Source organism: Rhipicephalus sanguineus, chromosome 1 (assembly GCF_013339695.2).
Source record: "Rhipicephalus sanguineus isolate Rsan-2018 chromosome 1, BIME_Rsan_1.4, whole genome shotgun sequence".
NCBI lineage: Eukaryota > Metazoa > Arthropoda > Arachnida > Ixodida > Ixodidae > Rhipicephalus > Rhipicephalus sanguineus.
The window spans coordinates 68,103,958-68,130,845 of NC_051176.1; the positions used below are offsets into that span (position 1 = coordinate 68,103,958).

The following is a 26,888-nucleotide window of genomic DNA, read 5'->3' on the forward strand; positions in this document are numbered from 1 at the left end:
AGGCTTCTGCCATTTATGTTTTGCCTTGCCTCAGACAGCGTCTCCTCTATGTTGAATCAGCCACATCTTGCTGGCATCGATAAAATGGAGGAGGCGCTGCGCGAGATATGGACGCCATCTGGTAGTGGCGTCGGCAAACATCAGCTTGCGCAGTACCCAGAGCCACTGCCAGTTTGCAGCACCATATCGTCGGCAGAGGGCTTTTTCGTGCATAGCGTTGCATTTTCAGCGCAGCCTAAGAAACACTAGGGTCTTTAAAATTACGTATCTATGTATTTTCTAGTGAAGAAACACACCACCTAATACTTACGTATTGATGTTGCGCGTCAGATATGTATAATATTTGGTTTTTGATCGACAATGTTCTCAAGTATGAACGCAGCTACCAGTTCAAGATGGCTGGGCGTTCAGCAAGTGCTTAAACTTAGGCCGGGTGACTGAATCGTGTGACAGACAGACAGACCAAAATTTCTGCGTTCAAGTATCCTACGGAGTAATATCGTCTTTAAAAGAGCGCCGCGTGGCTCCTGGTAGCCCGAGCTGGTAAAATGTTCTGACTCTAGGCTGGCCTGCACGCGTCAGCTGCCATCGCTTCTGTCACTAGCCTACGCCCGCGTCCCAATAAAACAACGACGACGGCAAGGCGTCGTCAGCCGCCATCGCGTCTCCCTGCTCTACGTTTGGTGAACACGGACACACGGGCAAGTGACCGGCACAGCACCGCTGCCACAAGCTATTGTCCAGCCAGCTCAAGCCTGGCAGCCACACTTCGACCCACCCCTGCCACCATTCTGGACCTCTTGCATGGGATCATGATTCGATGACTTCGAGGCGGCCTTGGAGCTCAACAATATCTGGCTCCAAGAATTCGTTTTCTAAGTACTGGGATACCATATTCCACCTGACCTCAAACACCACCTCACGTACTTCTCGTGGAGCCGTCGTCCTTACGATGATCTGCGAGACGCCGTGCTCCAGTTTTACGGCATCAAACATCGTCCTTTCCCAAAACCGACCCTGCTGCACCTGGCTGGTGTTCATCTACCTTAACGTCTTCCGCACCACGGCCAGTACAGACCGTTTCTCTGACGAGCAGTGTGTGGGAAAGGAACAGCAACCAAAAGCGGAAAACGAACAAAACCATATTTTTGACCGGAACGAGAACGTAACCGAAACTTTGTCTATTATTTGGTTCCGGAGTGAAACCGAAATTTTTTAAATCATTTATCGGTTCACAAGAATACTTGGAAATCCGGAACAACTCAGTTTATTTATTTATTCAAAATGCCTGACAGGCCCTTTAAAGGGCATTGAGTAAGGGGGGCATCAGTATATACATTGCAAAAAAAATACAGAGAAAAAGTAAAAAACAAAGAACAAAAAAGAAAGAAAAAAATACAAATGATAAACAGCAAGGTGCAACAAAGGTTTACAATAGAAAAACGCAACGAAATCAGGTTATCACGAAAAGTTTCACGATTAGAGATTGATACAATGTGATCTGGAAGGCCGTTCCAATGTGCTATGGCTCGAGGTAATGGTGATGAGTTAAATGCCTGTGTGTGACCATGAATGCGCATGAAACTACGTGCGTTGTGAATGCGTCGAGATGTGCGCAGAGGAAGATGAAGCGGCAAACAGTGGAATTTGTTACTGTAGATGTACCTATGAAATAAACATAAAAGGGCAATAACGCGTCGTAGATCCAGTGACATGAATGCAAGGTCTTGTTTTATTAGGGTGATGCTTGAATGATAGTTGTAGTTACCGGCGATAAATCTCGCGGGCCTATTCTGGACGGCTTCCAACGTACGGATAAGGTAATCATGATGTGGTGACCATGTGGATGAAGCATACTCTAATTGTGGGCGAACATAAGTTAGATATGATAATGCGCGTACGTGAGAAGGAGCGTTGCGCAAATTTCTGCGCAGATAGCCGAGAGACTGAGAGGCTTTTGAAGAAACAGCTGCTATGTGCGTAGACCAAGGTAAGTCTGATGAAAGGTGAACGCCGAGATATTTGTACGATAGTGTGGCTGAAACAATGTTATTATCAATAGTATAGAGGAGTTCATGCAACATGAGCAATTATGCATATCTCAGGGTACAGTATTAGCGTGCACCTCAGGCAGGAATTCCAAAGCAATGTTCAAATTCTGCGGAAAACGAAAGCAGTGGCAACGAGAGATTATTAACGCATGTAGACTTCTGCGTGCCTGTCACGCAAGCCAGCGTGAGGAGGGCATTCTCGGAGCTGAAGTTTGTTATAGCGAAAGCAGTTATGAGATCACAACAGCCGACTTTGGCGCCATAGTTGTCCACCGCCGCCGGTGTCCGTAACCGCTACCACGTGAATTAAGAAAAAAATGAAATGAGAAACAAATTTCTAGGATAGGACGCGATTTCAACCCGCGCCCTCTGCGTGGCAGTCGAGTATTCTACCACAGAGCCACGCTGGTGCTTGTAACGCCTTCGCAAAAATACTCTATACAGGCGTCATGCCGGGCAAGGACGTATGAGAGTAAAAGAACAACCTGGCGTCGCACAATGCGAATTGCGCAACAAGTCGGTCGTTGAATGCTTCCAACACACCAAAATGGGCTCAGCCATAATTCTTCATCGCCATCAGCCACAGCAAAAAGTGCCCATAATTCCTTGCAGATGTGTAGCGGGTACCACGATTTTCCGAAGAATGACGAAAAGTGGCATATCGGGTGCTTCCCCACCTCAGAAAAATTACGATGATTTATGGCGTAGTGCGTACGTTACATGTGTACTTGTATTAGGTGCCCCAAGAGAATATACAACGGGTTCTAGAAAGGCCGCTCTTCCAGCTTTCGCCGTGACTGTGCTACGTGTTCCGCACAGGCCTGGAAATTTTTTATCAGAACAGCGGTCTCGCACATCAGAGCGTACACTCAATGACGTGCTGCTTCTGAGATTGTGCTCACTATCTTGACTCAAAGCATTGAACCCGCTAAAAAATTCGTAAGTGATTTTGAGAAAATACATGCTATGGTTTTGAAGGGCACTGGTTTGTGCTAATTGGTAGGAATTCATAGTACAGTTACTACCGCTCCTCTGAAGAACGTAGGAAGAACAATAACAAACGTTGGGCAAAAAAAAAAGTTTATTCAACTCAACGTGTCTTACCCCTGTCCGACGTTCTTAAGAGCGCAAGTAAGTATACCACAAATTCAATATTTTTTTATGATTACACTAAATTCAAATTTTTGCATACAAATAGCAACGGTTACGAACCGTTACAGGACATTTTTTTTGTTCCGGAACAGAAACAGAACGAACTTTTTGCGGTGGAACGGAACTAAAACCATAGCAAAAAACTTGGCCGCGTATCTGCGTGCTTCGCTGCAAATGTCGTCGAAAGACGATAGTCTTCTGCCATTTATGTTTTGCCTTGCCTCAGACAGCGCCTCCTCTATGTTGAATTGGCCGCATCTGGCTGGCATTGATAAAATAGAGGAGGCGCTGCGTCAGATATGAACGCCATCTGGCAGTGGCCTCGAGAAGCATGAGCTTGTGCAGAACTCAGGGCCACTGTCAGGTGGCAGCACCATATCGTCCGCAGAGGGTTTTTTCGTGCATAGCGTCGCATTTTCAGCGCAGCCTAAGAAACACTAATGTCTTTAGAATTACGTATCTATGTACTTTCTAGTAAATGAACACGCTACCTAATACTTACGTATTGGTGTTGCGCCTCAGATATGCGTAATATTTGTTTTTTGATAGACAATGTTCACAAATGTGAACGCAGCTACCAGTTCAAGATGGCTGGGCGTTCGGCAAGTGCTTAAACTTTGGCCAGGTGTCTGAATTGTGTGACAGACAGACAGACAGACAGACAGAAAGACCAAAATTTCTGCGTTCAAATATCCCAAAAAAGACTATCGTGTTTAAAATTTTCGTTCCAACACCCTGCTGCCGAGAACCGGTACCCAGGCGATCGAGCCCGGGCTCCCGCGTCAATCGACAAATCGAGGCCCGCAACTCCAGAGACCACGGCTCCTGCCTCCGATGTGCCGGTCCTGCCACCAGAGCCAGTGCCACCTCTATCCGTCACGGGCACTGATCCGTCACTAATACCTGCCAGTCCCACGTCTTTCTTCGCAGCATCTGCGGTCAGTGGCTGTGATGACACCGCAGATTCAACACCGACTACGGCAATGCAAGACCTCTGCCTGACTTCCGAATCCTGTTCCACTGCACTTGCTGCCCTGGGCCATTCGGCGACCGCAGTCAAGCCGGCTCATCCGCCTGCAGTGTCCGCGCCTTTACCATTAACTGTGGAAGCCTTCGACACCGCTGTCACGAGCCCAGAGTCTAACCTCGCGCCGCACGCCATCGGATCTGTCGACACACTCGCGCCTGCTGCTCACACGCTAGTTGATCGCCAACTCGATCACGACCCCTTCTCTGTCGCAAGTGGCAGCTAGTCACTCGCGTCCAGTCGACCAGGGAAAAAGAAGAGCGCCGCGTGGCTCGTGGTAGCGCGAGCTGGTAGAACATTGTGGCTCTAGACAAGCCTGGACGCGTCAGCTGCAATCGCTTCTGTCTCTAGCAGACGCCCGCGTCCCAATAAAACAACGGCCTCGAAGCTGCCGTCGCGTCTCCCTGCTTTACAGTACGTTCACGGCCGTTTCCCAAGCTTGGCATGTACCATATCGGTTGCTGCGTGACGTGACTGTATGACGAACATAACAGGTAGTAATGTACCTGCAGGTCATGCAGGGTATGATTTACATGCCACGCTCGTGGTGCCGTCGCGGCCGGTTCGGTGGCTTTTTATACACGAAAATTGGTATTGCGTGGTGTGACTGTAAGATGAACATAAATGGCAGGTAGTAACATGATAATCATGACATGTATGTCACGTAGGGCATGGTTTACATGCCACGCTCATCGTGCGCTCGCGGCCGGTTCACAAAATTGGTATGATGGGACGTGCCTGTACGGCGAACGTAAGTGACTGATGGTAACATGACAGTCATGACATCCATATCATGTAGAGAATTATTCACATGCCACGCTCATGGTGCGGTCGGGGTCGGTTCGCTAACTTGAACAAATAATTCGCTAGCTTGAACACCAAACTGGTAGTGCGTCGCGTGACTGTAAGACGAACATAAATGGCAGGTGGTAACATGACAATCATGACATGCATGCCATGTAGGGCATGGTTTACATGCCACGCTCATCATGCGCTCGCGGCGGTTCGCAAGATGTGTATGACGGGACGTGTTTGTACAACGAACATTAATGACAGGTGGTAACATGACAATCATGACATGCATGTCATGTAGGGAATGATTCACATGCCATGCTCATGGTGCGGTCACGACCGGTTCGCTAGCTTGATACACACCATAATTGGTACTGCGCGATGTGACTGTATGACGAACACAAACGGCAGGTGGTAACATGAAAATCATGACACGCATGTCATATACGGCATGATTTACATGAAACTGTCTTGGTGCGCATCCGGCTGTTTTGTTATCTGAGTATATACCAAAATTTGCATGGCATGACATGAGTGCGTCACGAACATAAATGACAGGTGATGCATTGTATGTACGAAAATATACGTTTCATTAGCGCGGTATGTACCATATTGACACGTGCATACAGTGGGTCTTTGTCTGTTGTGCGAGGCAGTTTTGCTATTTTGTGCGTGGCGGAGTTTTTGGCGGCTAGTAGAAGAGGACAAAGACGTTCAGCTCGATTGGAACTGACGTGCTGATAGCCGGGCAATTATTGACTTTCATTTTATTACCGTGATAAACTGGTGGAGATGCTGGGTACGACCCTTTTGCGCTATTTCAACCTCAAGACGAGTTCCTACCACCATTTCCACGATCCCGGGGAAAACCAGCCACTTCGGCACAGCCGTCGCTTGCAAGGACTACCTCCCGAGTTCGGCCCATTGAGCTCAGCAGAAGAGAGAGACTCTTTATTAGAAAAACAGAGATTTTTGCCGGCGTCAGTATATAACCGCTGGCATGCTACTCTGTGTAGGGATGGGGAAGGGGATTGACAGACTAAAGAAGAGAGGGAAGGAAATAATAATAAAAAGAAAGAATATAAAAAAATGAAATGCGCAAGTGAACCTGATAGAAGAATGTGCACTACAACGGCAAGTCAGACGCAAGAGAGTGACGTAGGCCGCCTGACTGCCATCCCAAGTGTGGTCTATCCAGCACGTATCCCAAAGTCATTTCATGGCGATGTGTTCGAGGACGTGGACGATTGGCTAGACCACTTCGACCGAGTCGCAGCAGCCAACGAGTGGGCCGAAAGAAGGAAACTGCGCTATGTCTACTTCGCCCTCGAAGACTACGCTCGTACGTCGTATGAGAATCATGAGTGTTCTCTGAACACCTGGCAAGAATTCGAATGACAGCTGCGTGAGCCATTCAGGAATCCCGAAAGAAAAGCGAAAGCCGAGCAGGCCCTGGAGAGCCGAATTCAGAAGCCTAACGAAAGCGTAGCTATGTTTGTTGAGGACATGTCGCGCTTGTTCAAATGTGCTGACCCAGAAATGGCTGAGGCAAAGAAAGTCCGTTTTCTAATGCGCGGGGTGAAGGAGTAACTTTTTGCTGGACTCATGCGCAAGCCCCCATCTACCGTCGCTGAGTTCATCACCGAAGCGATGACAATGGAACGGGAGCTTCAGCAACGCTTTCTTCAGTACGAGCGCCAAAGTACTGTCACCGCCGTGTCATCGTTCACGGGTGGACACGACGTAGCAGCACTCCGGCAGCTTGTGCGGAGCATTGTCCGCGAGGAGTTTGAGAAAGTTCGCCACCCTACTCCTCAGCCGACCGCGAATGTTCTTTGGGACACGATTCGGGACGAGATCAGGAACGTGACCAGCCATTAGTGACAATGCGCGCGGGAGCCCCAGCTCTGACTTATGCCGAAGCGCTACGGACTCCTCAACCATCTATGGAACGTCGTTCACCCTCCGCTCTTCCTGTACTGCCACGACAATTCCCTGCTGCGATTGCAAATGCCTATGACTTCGAAGTCCCGCGAGAAGTCACCCGGAAGTCAAACGTGTGGCGCACCTCCGATAATAGGCCGCTTTGTTACCACTGCGGTGAAGCGGACCACCTCTACCGCCAGTGCCATTATCGCAGAATGGGCCTTCAGGGATTCCACCCCAACGCACGTCGACCAAGCAATGGTGAGCGCCCATGCGAGATTGAGCAGTACCTGGCAGCTCAGCAGTCATACCCTCCTGCACCAAGGCACCAGTCACGTTCACCGTCTCCTCGGCGCTTCACCTCACTCATTCGCTACTCCACGTTCTCCGATGTTCGCCAAAGGTCCCCAAGTCCTCGCCCACGTCAGGAAAACTGAGGACAGCGACCTCTGGGGGTAGGGCCGCTGTTCACCGACCTGACAAACATCCTCCGACGCGACCCGGTAACGACGACGACGACGATTTATCCGCTACGCCATTTTCTGACAACGACGCAAGGCTTTCCGCTGATATTGCTGTAATTATCGACAATCGCCAAGTAACCGCTCTCGTGGATACCGGCGCCGACTACTCGGTTATGAGTGGTGAACTCGTGGCTGCTCTCCGAAAGGTGACGACACCATGGAATGGTCCCCAGCTGCGTACGGCGGGTAGTCATCTGGTGACACCGGTTGGTAGATGCACTGCCAGAGTGCATATTGGTGACTCTACCTTCATCGGCACTTTTGTCGTGCTACAGGAATGCTCGAGGCAGGTCATATTAGGAATGGACTTTCTGAGAGAATATGGGGCTGTCATAAACCTTCGAGAGCTGCTGGTGACACTCTCACGCGACACGAACTCACACGAAAACGAGTCCTGCACTGTCGCGCTGCGTGTATACGACGATTCCGTGATGGTGCCGCCCCGTTCCAGTGTGCTGGTTACTCTGGTGAGCGACAGCGACCGAATGGCCCTCGGAATTGTAGAAGGCGGTGTATCTGTCCTCCTGTCTCGTCAAGTATGCGTCGCCCGCGGCCTCATGGCACTGACGAAAGAGCCCGCTATGGTTCTACTGACGAATTTCAGTCAGGAATACCAGCACTTCATAAAGCAGAGCGTTGTGGCCTACTTTGAGGAAATCAGCGACGTCAGAACCAGCCCATTATTTGCATTATTTACAAGCAGTATACAGTCCAGTTGGATGTGAGCTCCAAGCTGTCGGCTCCGCAGCAAGATAGTCTTCGCTCTCTTTTGCTTTCATTCAGCGACTGCTTCGCCACTACGTCGAAAATCAAGCAGACATCCGTTACCAAGCACAGAATCTTAACCGAACCCACCGAAAGACCCATCCGACAGTACGCGTACCGTGTCTCCCGACGAGAACAGGACGCCATTCGCGAACAAGTTCAACAAATGCTTGCAGACGACACCATCCAGCCGTCTACAAGCCCACGGGCGTCACCAGTTGTGCTAGTTAAAAAGAAAGACGGCACACTGCGTTTCTGCGTAGATTACCGCAAATTGAAGAACGTCACAAAGAAAGATGCCTATCCGCTTCCTCGCATCGACGCCTCGCTCGACCGCCTTCGAAACGCCAGATACTTTTCATCCATGGACCTGCGCAGTGGTTATTGGCACATGCACGCATGCGTGGATGACAAACATGCGATATCTAGTGGACTAGATGTCATGACATGAATGACTTCATTTGCCTCAAAACAAACAAGGCGATGTATGCAGCTCATTGCTGGCTGCTTCGCATTACATCGATTCCCACGGTGCGTGGGATCTGCCGGATTTTTTTCCGAAACAGTTTCAAGCAATAGCGTGCCTATGTCGTAGAATACCTGCTTGCCATGCTGACAGCCTGGGGTCGATTCTCACTCGAACCCAGAGACTTTCGTCATTTGTTCTAAATGCATCTTCCTTAATTTTTTTGGTCAAGGTTAAGATGATTTTTTGCTGACAACCAACAAGGTCGACAACGACGCTGACACCGGAATTTCTGCGAAACGAGCTCTTTAACACTATCGCGTTAGAAGTAACGGTGGGTATGGACATGTAGCTTGTATTGTAGAAAGAAAGGAACAAAGAGAAGTGGGCGTAATATGCTATATTACAATCAATCGTAGCGATCTTCCACCACCTCCCACTCCTTTCATATAACGCACATGCACAATATTTCTTCATCAGCACACGAAGAACAAATAGGCGAAACGTGCGTCGTAAAAGCGTGTCTGGCTGTGAATAATCAAGTGTTCCTTATGAGTGTTGTAAGGCAGTGATATGACAATGTTCCAAAGACGCCATTATGTCTATTAGAGAAGTGTGGGGTAATCTGCGAAACAATGCATATAGTGACATTGCGACGTCAAATTTGTGCACTTGTGCGCATGGACTGCGTTCTTGTCCCCGAAGATCCATGCGTTCTGGAGAAAACAGACTTTTCCTAATTTAGAGAAGTCAGATCCCAGAAAACCAGAAGTATTTGAAAATGCAAACATATTTTTCGTTCTTTTGGCACTGCGAGAGCGAGCGAACCACTAGAAATCTTTACACAGAAATTATGCTATTATACCAGGCCCGTAGCCAGGGGGGGTGGGGCTGCCCCTCCCCCCCCCGGAATTTTTGATGACACATGGTGTTTTATCGAATATAAATAAGGAAAATAGGCGTTTTTCCAAATAGTCGACCTTCAGCAAATGCGCCCCCCCCCCTCACCCGAAAAAAATTCCTGGCTACGAACCTGTATTATACATACTTGTCGCTGTCTGCTGCAGAGGAAATGACGATACAAGGGAATGTAGGCACAGTTAATTACGTGGTTGCGCCACTGATTCCGAAATGCGAAAAATATAATTTCACCAGACTTAAGAGAACTTTTTGTTGGGCGAGTTGGTGTGCGTACGTATTTGCTTTAAGGCGCGAAAAAACACACTCACGAGAGCGGATACGTCACAGAGGCGCTCTGTCCCGTGTCCTCTCTCGTGATTGTGTTCTTTCGTCCCTTGAAGCAAATATGAATATAATTTCAGTAGGATTTTCCTAACCTTCTCCCCAGCTTCTCCATCGAGAACACGGGGCAATGCAGATCTGGCAGCAGGCCCGCCACTGAGAAGTTTATGCGACCTGAATAGTTCCGCATTCTCTTCAGAACTACATCGGCCCTGTCGACAGTTCCTTGAGAACCGAGAGACCATCAAAAGGTAAGACCAGGAGTTTAACCGAGGACGTGTCCAGCTGGCTTAGTGCAATTTGGGACGGGGAAAGGACGAACACTTGGAGAGATACTGACAGTGCACAATCGTTCATAAAGTTCAGTTGGCTGTGTGTAGCACAATAAAGCGGGATTTTGTAGCCTAGTGCTTGTAAGAAAGTGTGGGCCACGGCAGCGGCAGCTTCACTCCGAGAGAGGTCTTTTCTTTGAACTTCAGAGTGTACCTACCAGAACACATCCGTGAGTTTCTAAAGACGTGCAGTGGCACACAAGCTGTCGCTTTGTATCGTCACAACAATTGCAAGCCGCATGATTCATGCGGCTTGCAACTTGATTGCAGCCGCATGATTTATGCGGATGCATAGTTGATTCATTTCACCTAATCAAACCCAGCACTCTCAATACTTCATTTTCTTTTAATGTAATATGCATGAATACTTTTTTTACCCCTGCCTTTGTTTATTTAAACTTCACAGAATTTGAATAGGCGGAACTGCACATTATGCTGCGCTGGGAAAAACCATTCTGGGGATATACACTACAATATATCATCATTGCCGAATTCTTTATGTACGAAGCTGGTAAGTGCTATATATTCTCAGATAAAATCATAGTATATTGCTCAAAAATTCTTGCGAATCTGTTGATTATTTAGAGCTCTTCAGTCACGATGTATTACTGAAGACATTGGCAGTAAAAAAAGGTGCTCTTATTTTCGTTTGGTTGTGGCACTTACGGGGTCGGTCCCCACCAGCGGCAAGCTGTTCTTGTTCCACTTTAATTCATTTGTCTTTATTTCATAATTACTACCCTTTGTGACGAGCTATGTTGCTGTTAAGGTTGAACGTCTGGCAAGGCAGTGCAATGACTGTGGGCAACGCGGAGTATGACGGAGAATGACGGAGTCGTAATATAGCTTGAGGTGGCTCAGGTGGAGTGCCTCACAGACACGAGGTGAGGCAGTACACGTTCCGGTCTTGCTATGTTTTAAGCGCCTCAGCGATGTAATTTACAGGGAAGGTGGTGTTGGTGATACGGTAGGGACCGTGATATTAGGCAAGAAGTTTAGAACAGTGTACGACCACGCGGCGCCAAACAAGGAAACCAGCAGTAAACCTGGGTGTGGGTTGGTAACTGTCACCATGCTTTTCTTTTTTTGCTGCCCTTCATCCTTACTGGTTTGGGAACAAGCGAGATGACGGAAATCTCGAGCGTATCAAGCTATTTCTGAAATCGTAGTTCATTCGGAAGCATCAGATCGGTACGGCAGCAGGGTACACTATAGACATGAAGGCTTGCGTCATACAAGAGGAAAAAAAATTAGAAAAGACGCTAGTCACATGCGTCGTGGCATACGATACGCGAACGCAACAAGGAGAAGTGCGGTGTTTAATGATGGTGTGGTCGAACGAAATATACATTCCCAAGTTTTCGCTCAGTGTGTGATTAAACACCTATTGGCATCTTCGGCTGACCGCGCTGGTGGCGTTTTCGGTGCACTTGTGTGGTGGCCGTAGGTTCGCCCGGGCCGACGAGGGCGGAGCTGAAAGTTCGGCTGGGCACCACGCGTGCGGTGCCGCACGTTCGGCTGAGGCGGCCACGACACCAGAGCCATCTTGGAGATTGACGGTCGAGAATTGTGCAATGCCGTAGTTCAGCGCACGCTGGCAGACGACGCGGCGACGTCCCATTAGTGCAGGCGTAATTTACAATTGACGCTGCCGCAGAACATGGCTGGACTGGAAGGAAAACGTGCGTGGGTGTGCCCGCACAAGGCGACTTTTGCTGACGGGATTTTACCGGACAGCGAAGGCAATGCAAAAATTGCCGTAAACTTTGTCGAGTAGGCGCAGCACTGATGCAGCTCACGCACCTGAAGCAGCACAAGCGGATGCAGCACAAGCGCCTGAAGAACATATGAGCACACATTGGACACACAGCGCCTCGCAAGCGTCTCTAATTGTCTGTTTTTCCGTCGTTTGCAATTCATACCCAGTACAAATTGGCCGGTGCAAATTGTCGTCTGCTGACTTTCGACTGTCTCTCGCACACGGTGCTGCTGTCACAGATTCACGTTTGATGGTTCACGCGTTAATCTGGCTGGTATAGAAGCGTGCAACTCGGGTGGTGTTTCACGTAACTTCTCTTCCACCGCCACGGTGGCAGTGCGGCACCGCCGAATATGGCATAGGTCAGACCAATTGCTGGTGGATGGGACGCGGTATATTTGTGGTGAGGGATGTCGCGTTCAGCGAGATGTTGGATAACGTTTGACATAAATACAAGAACCCTATCGCTCAATAGACATACGTCGGGTAGCACCATTTCGAAGAAAATTGCGAAGCATAAAGGAGCACCTTCTCGGGTAGTCGCTGCCGGAAGATCCAGTCTCGGCGTAGCTGGTCTGACCGTCGACACCAATAATTATGCAGCGGCTTTTAGACCTTCTGCATGGAAGCGGGCCGTAGAGGTCGAGCCGGACAATGAAACGTCTGCAATGCTCCAGTGATGCACTATGGAGATGTCTTGCTTTCTTGGCATGTAGTGCAAGGCTTGCTATTCTTCTGAACAAATCAGTATATCTCATTCCAATAATACCGCTGACGCTGCCTTGTGACGTCGGCGTGAGCGGTTTGGGCTTCGGCATAGACCTACGCACAAATGCCTGAGCGCATGTGCCGATGAACAGCAAGGAGCCATTTTCAACTGTCGGGCAGTTGCGGCGGTACCAGATGTTGTCTCGCACGGAAAACTGAGCTGTTTGACGATGTAGCGGTAGTGTCGCGGAAAAAAAATGAAATGACAAGGTAGTCAAGCAAAAAGGCAAGCGATGAGTCCTTGCGCTGCTCTTAAAGTATATCAGTGGTGTCAGCGTAAGAGTGCTCGCAACAAGAGCGATATACGACACGCCTGTCATGTATTCTCGCAAGCGAAGCACTCAGTGGCCCAAGCGTCTAGATGGGTTTTTCAACGAAGACAACCAGCAAAAGCATGGTGGTCGGTAATGTCAAAAGGACGGCCGTAGAGGTAATGGTGACGATTTCTCAGCGCCCATATGGTCGCTATCCACTCCTCTGAGACTGAGTAATTTAATTTTTCCTTCTCTGTGGTACCGCTGGCACAGCCGATGAATTAATCGCCATAGGCGGCTTTCCGTTGTGCTAATGCCGCACCAAGGCTAACACCACTCGCGTCGGTGTGCAGTTCCGTTATCGCAGTTGGATCCTAGTGTGTAAAAAATCGTAGTGAGGCCAACGAGTAGTGCGACTGCCCAAAATCAAAACGCTACTTTTCGTTGCGCTGTAGGCCCGCAGGAGCAAGACAGGTCCGAATTGATGCACACGAGTAATGCGTGTAGGAAAATTTGTCGAGAACTCAATTCATACATGGCCGCTATATTGTAGCAATGCCTTTACCTGAGCTAATGCCGCTTCGTGCTTTTTGGACTTGGCCAATGGTCAGAGCGACGGTCCGCCCAGGTTATCAAAGAGATTAACGAGCCGTAAGCGGTGGATAATGAGACTGGCATCAGGGGCGTAGACAAGATTGGGGGGGGGGGGGGTTCAAATCCCGCCCCCCGAAAATTTTCAATTTTGCTTGCGTACATATACACGCACACACACAAACGCACTTACGAACATACATAAAGTATGGTTGAACACCCCCAACCCGAAAACAATTTCTGGCTACGCCCCTGACTAACATAAAATAAAGTATAACGCATCGCTACAGAACACCGGTCCAAGTTTCCTTTGGTCTCTTCTCGGTGGCATGTAACATTGCTCATGTAAACATACCAGAATAAAGAGTATTATTATTATTATTATTATTATTATTATTATTATTATTATTATTATTATTATTATTATTATTATTATTATTATTATTATTATTATTATTATTATTATTATTCTGAAGTAACATAAACATCTCTTCCACTTGTAGCACCGAAGGATGGTAGCGATCACACTGAAAGTAGTAGCCGCATTGCAGAGTTCAAGTGGCATGACGTTAAACTCGCTTAGACCATCCAGAGTTACGAAAGCTTTTTTCGCGTGATCACACTCAGCCACGGGAATTTCGGAGCATCAAAAACGTAAATTCAAGGAAGTGAGGTACTCTGCACCTTACAATGATGTCAAGGGCGTCATCTATTCGAAGTAACGGGTAAACGTCTTTCTTCGTAGTCTTCTTTAGACGGCGATAAGAAGCACAACATTGAATGGAGTCGCTTTTAAAGCAATAGCGTTAAAAAGCTCATTTCGCAGAAATTCCGGTGTCGGCGTCGTTGTCTGCGTCGTTGGTACTGAGCGAAAAATCAGCGTTGTCCGTAAGAAATCGTGACAGATGCAAACAAAGTAAATAACAAAAATATTCGGCTCGAGTGAGCATTGAACCAAGGCCTTCTGCGTAGCAAGCAGGCGTTCTACCACAGAACCATACCATTGCTTGAAACTGCTTCGGAAACAAACACTATATGAATGTCATGTAGTGGGAGGAGTGGGCTTAATGTATGTAATATTGTGTGGCAGTAGCGTAGAAACACGCCAGACGTCAAAACATGTCAATTGCGCGACGAGTGGGTGTCTTAAAGTCCCACCAATTGCAAAATGCTCCGACATATTTAATCAGCAGCAGCAGCAGCAGCAAATGCATCAAAGTGAGCAGATGCGTAGATTCGCGAGTTGCCTTACGGACGCGTAGTGGGTCCTTCGTTGATTTGCAAAAGGAAGAATAATAGCGTAGTGGGCACTTCACAACTGAACTTGAAATATGAATTCTAGGATAGCTTGAAACGGCCTATGTTACTCGCACAGACGTTCGTTTCCTTGCGGCATAGTTGAGGCATCCACCGAGAACTGAAGCAAAGCTAGCAATTGAGGAGGCGATGCGCACGGGGCCCGATTATGCCATCGCGTTCTACTCTTAGAGGCGAAGCTCAAGCGTCCTTGCAGTTTTTTTACTCACCAATATTACAGGTGATGACCAAGGACTTGGAGTATTGACGCTGTAGAATCTCGTCCATTTGCTCAATAATGATTCGGCGCTCTTCGGTAGAAACGCGACGCTCTGGTGTCGATGGTGTGAGAGTTACTTGTGGTATGACCAAATTACGTTTGATGACAGTGGCAAGACGAGAGGAACTTGTGAATGAAAGCATGAAATTGGAGGCGATGAGATGAGCAAAATTTTTTATAGATGGTAGAGTGAAAACTGCTCGAGACAATAAAAAATTTTAGTTGAGCGGGATTAGCGGAACAGCGGACTTTTCCAAATAGTGGGATTGAACTGCGCATGCGCAGAATGCTAGACTGCCCATAGCGTTTACCGTACGCACACTATTACAAAGATTTAGCGTCGCTTACCTTCAGGAAACTTTGATGACAGAGCATCATAGATAACTTAGCTGAGTTTTCGACATAGCTTTTTATGTAGAGCGCTTCTAGGCCTAGCAAGATAATCGCTGTAAACAATTCTAAAATAGATACATTTTCGCTTCCGGTGCGCGGATTCTAGTTGTTTAATCTTAATTACTTCCAAAAAGTTGGAATATCATTATTGCATTTGCGGAGGCCGGCAAGTATTTTCAGTTTCTTCTCACTTCGTTTCAACGCATGCATCCTCCGCTAGGGGACGCCGCAGTCACAACTTGATCGCGTAAACGCTGTCCGGCTATATTAGACAGGTTTAGTTTCACGTACGTGGATGCTTTGCGTACGCCAACGTGAGAACTCTGCGTGCGGTACGCTGCCCGCGGCCGGTATACGTTTATAGTTTCACGTACGCAGATGCAGCGCCAGCGCCACGGAGATTCCGCATACACGGAACTTTCGCATAGATCCGATAATTGCTTTCACATGCCTTTCCGTGCTCCTCGGTGGCAGGCGAAGATACTCCTGAAGCTAAATTGAAGCCGAAGAAGCGTGAATGAGCGGCGCATACTGTCGCATGGTGCTGCGTACTGGCGGCAGAACGACCGCGGGTAGTAGAGGAACGCACAACCAACGCGCAGGCCGTAACACGAGTTTTGTTTATTCATGTGAAACGCGCTTTTTGCGCTTTTACTAGCCAATCACGCCCAGGAAGAAGCAGAGAGACCATCGCCGAGCGGGAGACGCTCCGTGCGCGGAAGACACATACGCAGAAACGCACGTAAAGACGGACGGCAGACATAACAGTCGCCGGGTATATTCAAACAGGAAAACACATCACAGCGTACACTGTGCCGCGCATTTGTTTTGAGCGTCCTCTTGGGCTGGTTTTGACGACGTCCTCATAACGGAGACAGAGCAACAGTTTTTAGGGGCTCACCGAACGACGAGGAGGATGTGATCAGACGCAACTGAGTATCGGAGCTGCTGCTGTCTACGCGATCACGCAGTACATGTGCAGGCGGCTGCGGGCACTGAAAACATTTCCTAGCCGCCGACAAGCGCACGATGATTTCAGTCCATCTCATTGAATACTGCGTCCTGTCTTCGATTGCGTTACACTCTCGAACGTCACAAAGTACATCAAGGTCGTCACTTTTAGAAAACGTTAGGCGCGGAGCACCGCTCGCAGCGTTCTTTCGGTGCGCCACCATCTTGAAACCTGCCGACCTACCCTCTCTCGATAACTCCGTGATCTCACGAGAGCGCTCCGTAGGAGTTTCACGTACGTAGAGCATGCAACGCAAGCGCGAAGATCTCACGCACGTCCGCAAAACGCGTGGGGGGGCCTCCACGTACTGCGCATGCGCAGTGTAAACACAGAGGAGCTCAACTTACGCAAATCATCCACGTACGTGAAACTGTCTATTCAAACTCGCTTTCCGCAACGAACCCTTGCGCAACCGTAACGCTATTCCTTGATCTACCGCTATCACGGTAACGATAAACTAAAGCTCTCTAATAGTTGAGAAGCTGAAATGATGGCGTCAACTTACCAGGAAGAGCCATCAAGAATGTCACGGTCATTACCGTAGTTGGCAGCTTCAACACCACCTTTAAAGTCTTTCCAGAAAGCGACCGGATGCCGGTAATAAGTAACCAGTAGCATAGTTGATGCAGTGGTGACAGTGAGGATGGAAAATGGGAGAACAATAGCCTTGCGCTGGGCAAACACGTCAGACGGCGTAAAGCATACAGCGACATCAGTCACGTACGGCAGCACACGTTAAGCAAACGACTACCGAAGTTTTCGGGGTTGCGTCGGCATCAACGATGAGTTTGTCATTCAGGAGAGCAGGGTCTGCCATGTCGTCCTTGATCCGACAAGGAGTCTGAGCATTTGAGTGTGGTCGAGTGTCATTTTGTGCTCTGTATCCCATGGGGACAAAATAGCAACAAGTTCCGCGGTAGTTGATGAGGTTTTGTGATCTAACTTGAAACATCGCGCGATGGTTATCTGTGGGATGACAAAGGCTGCGGCGGAAATATATGACGTGGTAGATCCATCAGTGTATACGTGTCCCGCACCGCCGTGCATTTTATAAATGTGAAGGAGGGTAAGTTGCTTTAGGCCGATATATAGTACAAGGGACTTCTTCGTAATCCAAGTTATCTGAAGCTTAAACAAGCAGTCTAGGCAGGACCCACTGAGGTGTCCCAGGAACACAAGGGGGAGAGAATCTTTATAGTATGATGTTCTCGTACCACAATATTCCTCTTGAATAACTGCAGTCTGGGTGAGTGGCATGGAGTGCTGATAGGGGATGTTGCCTGTGTCGGGTCAAAAGGCGAAGATGGACTCCAAGACGCTCGCCGAGCATGTGTATACATTGACGGGACAAGCTCGATCTTCGGCGATAGTTTCATTGGGCGATGTGCAGCGTGGTAGTCCTAAGCATGTGCGGAACCCTTGACCTTGTATGCTTTCTAGCGTGCTCACACAACTAGGTCACACAACAGTTGTAGGAGAGCTGCCTCCGACGGGCCCCATATTGCTGCTGCCACAACCCGAAGAACGTGACACGGTGACCGAAACAGCGCCTGGACGCCTGCTTTTTGGATATCCCGCGAGGTGGAGACACGAGGTCGGGGGACTTGACGAGCCATGTGAGCCCGGGCGATGGCGTCGCGAGCGTATTGGTTAGCACCACATGGTAATGAAGGCAAGATTGTTTCAAAGGGTAATGTGTGGTCGCGACCGCAAAAAAAGGTTAAAAATGTGAACGTCCTGCGGTGTCATTTCGAGAGGAATTATATGTGAAAGTCACACAGGCCAATATGACATCCCAGTCACGGCGATCGTTAGAGACGTACATCGAGAATATCTCGACGAGTGTGCGCTTAAGACATTAAGTGAGGTCTTAAATACGTAATATATCGGAACAAAACAAGAACATAGAAAGATACACACAGGACGTCCTGTGTATCTTTGTCTGTCCTTGTTTTGTTCCGCTATATTTGTATTTAAGTCAAGACCAACTAGCCCAAGTTTCAGCTTTAAGTAAGGCCATTCGTTTCTACTTGGTAGGTGGTGTACAGCTTGTGCTCTGTGGCACAACATCGTAGGAGGTCATCGACAACTCTGGGCACAAAAAGTGGCTGCGGTCCGTAAGTAGCTGTCGAGGTGCACCATGGTGGAGGATGACGTCGTGAAGAGGAAAATGTGCGACTTCAGTGGCGCAAATCGTTGAAATGGCCTTTGTTATCGCATAATGTGTCGCATAATCTGTAGCGACGGAGATCCTCTTGTTTCCCATAGTTGACGCCGGAAAAGGCCCAAGCAGGTTAAGACTGACGCCATACAAGAAGTGAGAGAAATGTTAAATGGGTGAAGATCATCAGTCGCAACATTACATGTTGAAGAACTGAAGAACCGACGTCGCACAAGGTCACATATGCGCAACGAGGTGTCGCGCCGTCGGTGCATCGTGAAGTTGAGTCTTCTTTCTAATCTCGTGCGGGATACGTTCAGGCCGGTGCCTATCATCGTCGATTTGGTAGCCCAGTTCTTGGAGGAAGGCCCTTACTGCATTTGTCTGCTTCAGTCTCTCCAGCTGGTGGACGTTCTGCGGTTCTACAAGTTCTTCTCATGTGTTATACACTCCCATTTGAAGTAGTTTCGCTGTGGGCGTGGTACGTGACAGTCCGATGGCAATGTTCTAGGCTTTGCTGATGAGGGTGTTGATTTTACCACGTTGACTGTTCTTATGTATGCGCACGGGATCATATATATGATAACACTCTCGATCAATGCTTGTATTATTATGGAGCAACCTTATTTCGTGAGTAACTGTCTTTTGGTCGTCACCCTTTTTATGAGGTGGGTGACTCGAGTCGTTGCACTATTTTTTGCGTTTTTTCTTGCTCTGCACCACTGGCCTAGACTTTTTGCATCAGGACTCCGAAAGTACGAAGGTTGGCAACGTCGAATCGTAATGCGCCTACCTTGACTTCCGGATGTAGCATCTGCAGTGGTTACCGGCCTCTTGTGCGCTTTCGTATTACTAAAAGCTCCGGCTTTGCTGGTCGCACTTCAGTCCACACGCTGCGAGGTACCCTTTCGTTCCGTCAACCGCTTCATGCAAAGCCTCTTGCTGTTTACCGGTCAGCCCACCACGAACAGTGGTACTGCATCATTTTCCTAGCACTCGTTAGTGTATTTTGAAGGGGTATTAACACGAAATTTCGCGGCTATAATAGCCTACAGGATCGATTCCCGTGATAATGCGTATATCATCTACGAAATCTCAACAGCGAATACAGCTTGGAAGGTAATCATATGAATTTTGAAGTTGGCGTGCGCGCTCCAGCTCTATACGCCGCACCTCGCGACATTGAAATCGTCTAAGGTGACCTGAAGGTCACTCCCAACTTCCGAGACGTCACCACTGCGGCCATGTTCTCAGCTGGAAATGCTACACTAATAACGTTATAGTCACCATTGCCCTTTGGCCGCGCTTTTGCCAGCAGGGTACTATTTGGCGGCTGCTCGCGAGTCTATGCCCCCGGCGAACTTGTGGAACCCTCAAGAAAGTCGTTGAAACCTTACTACAATGATAGAGACGACGGTGACAGCAACGACATGGTGCAGCACATGCGGCAACGAAAGAACGCAAGCATACGATGCAGGCAGCGTGGAAGTGTGTCACAGTTATGTGTACTAGCGCCATCACGCGCTAGATGGCGCTAGTTGCACCCGGCGGATTGTCATTCTTGAAGCTTTCCGAAACCGAAGCTGAAGAGTGGTCGGTAATGAACAGTCTGCAAATAATTATATGTCGCATGTTGCAGCCAGCGATGTGCCGTGTTGACTAATAGGCCGCCAGCAACATATTACAGCAAGAAAACCTCACGGGAAAATTTTTGTGCCATTATCCTTTCAAGAGTGCATTGTAGAAGGTCCGTCTTGGTTCCGGATTGTTTCGTTGTTTATTCTGTTACACTTGTCGTGACAGTTTTTTTTCTCTCGAGTTGTTCCGAGTATCCTTCCGTGTCCATTAAGAGCTTGGAAATTCGAATTTTGTGCTTGGGGCTGTCCTTTTGAGCTTGGAGCTTGAGATCGCGTTTTTAGGCACACTGTTGCCGATGCACGTGGGCGTCTGTGGATCGTTGAGGAGAATGAGGCGGCGTTGCCGCGCTACGCTGCGTACACTTTCTCCTGTCTTTATTTGAAGCCGTGTAATTCAGGACACATGGGGAGCATTAAAATATCCAACCACTATCAGCCCGCTGTGCTTCCTCAGCTTCTTCACTTGTCGCAGTAGCTTGTCTAGATCCTTTAGATGGTCCTTGAACATACCTGCTTTTGTCGCATTAATTATTCTTGGTCACATTGAGCAAAAACAGGCTCAGCTGCTGTTTTTTCGTTACAATTTTTCACGATGGTTTGGTCGATGTGATGTTGGGCATTGTGTCGCTGAATGTCAGTGTTCTTCTGGTGAATATCACTGCCCTTGTCTTACCATCAGTGACAGGAGTTAGGTAAGCACTGACCTTGAACTCTTCTGCTTCTGTTTCTTGGAGTGCTATGATATCTGGCTCAAATAGCGTGCATAGTTGTGCAAGGTTGCATCTCTTACTTCGGATAGAATGGCAGTTCCATCGCAAAATTATGAGCCTCGCGTGTTGTCCGCAGTCTTCGTTAGCTTTAATTGGCCACGTCATATTATCATTCAGGGTCTGTAAGATCTCTGCTTCTCTCACGGGGCACTTGGGCTTTTTTCCGTGCGTTGGCTCTTTATTCAAGCATGTGAAAGCGTTGGCAGAAGCTTTCACCAGATTGCGTCATTTTGGTCTCTAGTGCCTTGATCTAGCGCTTCATTTCGCTTCTAAGAGATTAGAATCCACCAATGTACCATGTGTGTCACCGTGGCCTGCATGCAGCTTGTGATATCTTCGCCATTATCATGTCCATCATGATGGTCACATTAGCGTTCATGTGGTCTTCAAGTGCTTTGATGTCGTTCTGGGTTATTGTCCCTTGCTTCGCTAGTGCTGCTGATGTCGGTTCTGTAGGTGATGATTGTGGTACCTGTGATAACGGGCGTGGTTCTGTTGGTAGGGGTTGTTGGGTTTGTTCTCTTCGTAGTAGTTGTATTTCTCGTATTAGGTATTCAAGATGCTTTTCTGCGCCGGCTTCCTTCTCTTGTGTCTTCTTTCGCTATACTAGTTCTCTGCGAAATTATTTGTTTTCTCTTCGGAGAATCGCTATCGTGGCATCGCACTTCAAGGGTCTTGTTGTTCCTGTCGATGGTTGACTGTCGCTGGCTGACTGTGCCCTGTAATGACATTGGCCCAGCTTAGCTTGCGCTGGACGTTGTTGTGTGCGACGGCTGTTGTCGTTATCCTGTAGACGCTCTGTTGCCTTCCCGTCGGGGTCGATGCGAGTCTGGACCTGCTTGCCTTTTTGGCCTCAGTTCATGACGGTGAAGGTGGCGACAACATCATGGCGTGCTCGTCGTCAATGATATTTTCTACGTGAGGCTTGTACCAGAAGCTTCTCTGTCTCAATATTGATCGCTCCTTGACTGTCAATGGAGTCTAGGATGATTTCAGCCTCCTCGGGCATTCTCTACACGGCGTCCCATGCGGCATTCTACAAAGCTTATATTTTGGTTCGTATTGGTGGCTCTTTTGGTCAGAGTTTTGTTCTCCACATTTATCACGTAGGTGGTGGTTGGGGCGAGGGCCGATGTCTTTTCTGTGTCCGAACTCCCAACAGGATCGGCAGTACTCGACTGACCTTCTATAGACTCTACAGCGGCTGAGCGTGCATTCCACTTTAACATAGAACGGCACGTGTGGGCCCCAAAAGGTAATCACTGCTGACGTCAATCTTCCAAGCATTCTTGCGCACAGGATTTTCTAGTTGTTCATGGCAAGTAGATCTACTAGCTGCTGGTCACTGGTACCTTCCTCTATTCTATGACCAACACCGCGTATGGTGCTCAGAATCGGCTTTAGGTGCGGTGTGACTTCATAGGTTGCTTGTCATATTTGAATGCATGTTACTTCTGTAAGTTTAAGTGCACAGTCTTCTTTGGTACTCGCCAAAATTAGGTTCTGGCGCAATTGTGTCTGTATTAGAGCATTGCATGGGCCGTGCCCGGGCCCGGCACTCGTTGAAGTTTACCCACCCGAACCCGGCCCGGTGACTCAAAGCAAGACCATGGCCAGGCCCGAAGCCGACAAACATATTTACCTACCCGGGCCGGCCCGGCCCGGCCGCAGGTCAGGCCCGACTGGGGCCCGAGCCAGTAATCTAGGTGTTGTTTCTCGAACATCGAATCGACAGAAGGGCGTTTTAAGCAGTAAATATCTACGTTTTGTTGGTGCATGCTTCGATAACAAGTTTACTTTAACCTATGATAATTCCTTATACAAAAGGGCCTCCCGGTGTAGATAGTTAACCGGTCATACTGGGTAGGATGAACGTTTGTTCAGAAGTGGCATACCGTACCTATTTTTTTTTTTTGCAAACACAGGTGGGAATCGCCAAGACCGTTTCGTAGCAGATTTGTAGCAAGGAAAGTGATTTGCAGCATGACTTCAGTTTTGATAAGGAGCACAATAAAAACAGAGGGAAGAGATAACAGAACGCTTTGTTCCCCTTCTCTTTTTTTACTGCACTCCGTATCGAACTAAAGAATGCTTTACCAACACACTCAATGGTACACCCTTCCGAATTTCTAGCACCTGTCTTCAGCTTAGTAGTACCTTGCCACAGCAAGAGAAATACAGGGAAAGAGCGATACTTATTACCTGTGTTGTATGTGTTGTACGTACACTAATCTAGACAAAAATGATAAGAAACCGAGTGCACCTTTCGAAAGACGTGTCGCCGGCCGAAAGGAAAAACGATTTTTTTGTGATGCCATTCTCTTCATAGACCACACCAAAGCTAGTATTTACGGTCTATAAAGTTATGTGGCATAGCTTACGGTTTATTTTTTCACTTGAAAAGTGAACTTGTTGAACATATCGTAAGAAAGCAGCGCCAAAAACGGGAACAGAAAAGACACACGCTACGTGTGTGGCTCGCACTACATGTGGTTGTATGTGTGTCTTTTCTGTCCCTGTCTATCGCGCGGCTCCCTTACGATACGTTATTTTCTCACGTGTTATTTGTGCGAAAAATCAAGTTATCAAGAGATTCCGGCTTTAGGCATGCCCTTCGCTGGTGCGTCTCATATTCTGCCGCGCCAAAATTTCTTTCGCTGCTTGCGCTATCGGTAGGGGCGCACAAAGTCCGTCTTGCGAGTTGTGAAGGAGTCGACACTCGTTGTTCTTAGACTTCTACCACAGGAGAAAATTTCGGATGTCTTTGCGGATCTCTACAGACTGAATATAGCTGTCCAGCTCATCCCTTCGTTTCTCTCGTTTTCGAACGTTGTGCCACTCTTCATTATCAACTATAAGACTCCTTTTTATGGGCTTCTCGATGAAGGTTTCAGCAGTTTTTATGCACGTTTTGTGCCGTGCTTTTCTTTCCCCTATTAAAATCGTGTGTGCCTTCTATGTTGCACCAATAGAAGCTGGCTATTGGACTACGCGGGTAGGAATGCCAGGTGACGAACGAAGCGATTTCGAATTATTTTCGGCATTCGTTCAAATTTGGGGATAAAGTCGCCTATAAGCTTCCCGACGCTTACTGAGTGAGTGCATATGCTTAGGGGTAAGGGGACACCTTCCCGCACAGAATTGGCAATTGTATTTTTGTCTTTTTTCCAAGCCAGATATTTGGTCAATCGAATGTACCTTGCCCCATGCCGTTGTTTAACGGACTTATACTATTCCTGCACATTGTAAAGATGTTGCAGCCGTATCATGTAGCTCTTGCACCATATAGTGGGATAACACGAAAGCTCATACGTTAAAATTGTGGGCACTCAAAGCAGGCTGTACACGTCCATATTGCGTCGCATAACGACTGGAGCCGTGATGGAGCCTCGGAAAAAGAATGTTTCTCTTCAGTGGTTCTGTGCAACGTGACTCCGTGCACACGTTTTGTTTTAGTGGACGGCTGGAACTTTGAAGAACGTTTCCCCGTTTTGGAGCGCTGGGATCGCTCTTGTGACAATGAGTTATAGGTATAAATTTATTATGTTACATTTATTACTGCCATAAAAATACATTATGGATTTAAATGATCACAAATTGAATAAAACGCAGAATATTGTAAAAAAACACAGAACTGTATAAGCGCCTGGTCTATTTACTTTTAGCCTGTCCGTTTCACATAAAACCAGTAGCCCTATATGCAAGAAGCCAAAGAAGTTCAGTATTTGTCTGTCACTGAACTTCTCCAAATAGCTTGCCCCACATAAAAGCAACGTTTTTTTTTAGATAAAATATGTGGGACATATATGTATGCGCAACGTATGTGGAAAAATCTTGGGAACTGAGCCTGGCCCGACCAGACCCGCCACCTCGAACCCGGGCCCGACGTAAAAACTACTTTACCCGGCCCGGCCGGGCCCTACGTAAAAACTACTCTACCCGGCCCGGCTCGCTAGCCGGGTCGAGCCCGGGTTTTCGGGTAGGCCGGAGCCCGTGCAGGGCTCTAGTCTGTATGAACACATTGGGCGCGTTAAGTTAAGGAGCTCGAGCGCGCTCTAGCCGGCGGAGTGCGCTCTTGTAAACTTAACGGTTGAAAAGCGACTTCCGGTGCGTGATTACGGAGCGCGCTCTACGCACTCCAACCCTGAGACGGTACACGAGGGCGTGCGCGAGAGCTCGCGCCTGTTACGGCTTCCGATGAAATGACGTGTTTCCGACTCTCTCCTCCAGCGAAATGCGTTCTCCTTCTCCACTCGTTCCTACCGCGGAAGCAACATAACATTCGCCATGTGACGCTTTCGTGCCCCCGAAAGCAGTAGGCGGAAATTACTGTTAAGCTAAGCTCCGAAGGCGTTGCACTCGAGCGCATTCGAGCGTGTTCCTCTGGAGTTCGGAGCGCGCTAACTTAACGCGCCCATTGGCATGGGGTTCCTGGGGCGTGAACCCACATGCTTGGGCTAATGCTTTCGCTATCGCTCCGTCCTTCCAACGGGAAACTTTAATTCCTGCTTTAGGTGTGTGTAGACAATCTTGTAGTGCTCCTCTGGTAGTGGTGGAGCCGTTGGCTGGCAAAGGCGTAGCTTTGGTACGTTTTAGTGGCCCCACAGCTCTTCAGGTGATGCTTGCGATTTTTCATCAGTCGTGTTCTGCGTGTTGCTGTGGTCATACGAAGACTCCTGTGTGTTGTGTGCTGCGACGGATTCTTTCTTCTTCTGGTGTCGTTCTATAAGCATCACCCACGGTCTACTCTTGGAAAGTGTTTTTCCGCTGTTGCTATCGAACGTCGGTTCCACGTCGTTCATCTCTCCTCTGAATTGGTTGTTCCTGCTGTAGATGTTGTTCCCTGAACATTCATGACGCTGGGATGCGCATTCATTAAGAATATGAGAAAAAAAAAACACTGAAATGCTTCCGAGCTTCAGCATGGTGCTTGAGCCACGAGGCACGAGGTGCGCGGCCTCGTGGAGCGGGACGCGACAATGGATAGTAGGGTTACTTGGCCTGCGGCCGTCGCCTTGCAAGTCTCGGGATTGGTACTTGAGCGATGAAATCAGTCACGTAGTTGCGCGTGGTCTTCCGGAGTATCTTTTTTGAGCTGCGTCGAATAATGCACGCAGTTAGGCGTTGCGAGGTGGCGTTCCGCAAGAATTACACGCTGAATCAGGAGCACACATGTAGAGTAAGTCTGCAGGATTCGCCCCGTTGCAGCGTTCATTGTAACTAATCGACATAATATATTTGTGTCTGGTGTATTCATATAATTTTGTCTTCCACTTCCAGAAAAAACCATCGACCAAGAGTCGCCAGAGAAAAAAGACAAAGAAGTAATGTCCGCTTCAATTCAAGATCGCTGCGAACGATCATTGCATGAAGAAGAAATTCTTTAAATAAATATGCAACATAAGAAGTTCGCGCTAGAAGCTCTTCTGAATATTTCACAGTGAATACATTACACTAAAGTATGGTATAACTCAACATGTGAATTAGCGTGAGGGTTCGAAAACTTGCTACAAAACTTTCGCGCAATTACTGAGACAGATGCATACTTTTCTAAAGCGGAAGCTTATTAGTGTCTAAATGTGGCCAATACTGCTATAATTCACAGCGAAATTCTACTGGAAGGAGCACTCACCTTTAATACTTTCACTCGCAAAGTACTCATCGCAGCAGGAATGTAAAGTCATGGAAAT

General features: G+C 48.1%; 1 long non-coding RNA gene across 7 annotated transcripts in view; it reads left to right on the forward strand.

The window, feature by feature from the left end:
* Positions 1–26,618, forward strand: part of LOC119392715 (uncharacterized) — a 65,287-nt gene extending 38,669 nt beyond the window's left edge. For all 7 annotated transcript variants that reach the window (XR_005183679.2, XR_005183678.1, XR_005183687.1 and 4 more), the window contains 2 exons: positions 10,684–10,788; positions 26,479–26,618. This is a non-coding gene — a long non-coding RNA (uncharacterized LOC119392715). The remainder of the gene's footprint in view (positions 1–10,683; positions 10,789–26,478) is intronic.
* The last annotated feature ends 270 nt before the right edge of the window (positions 26,619–26,888 follow it).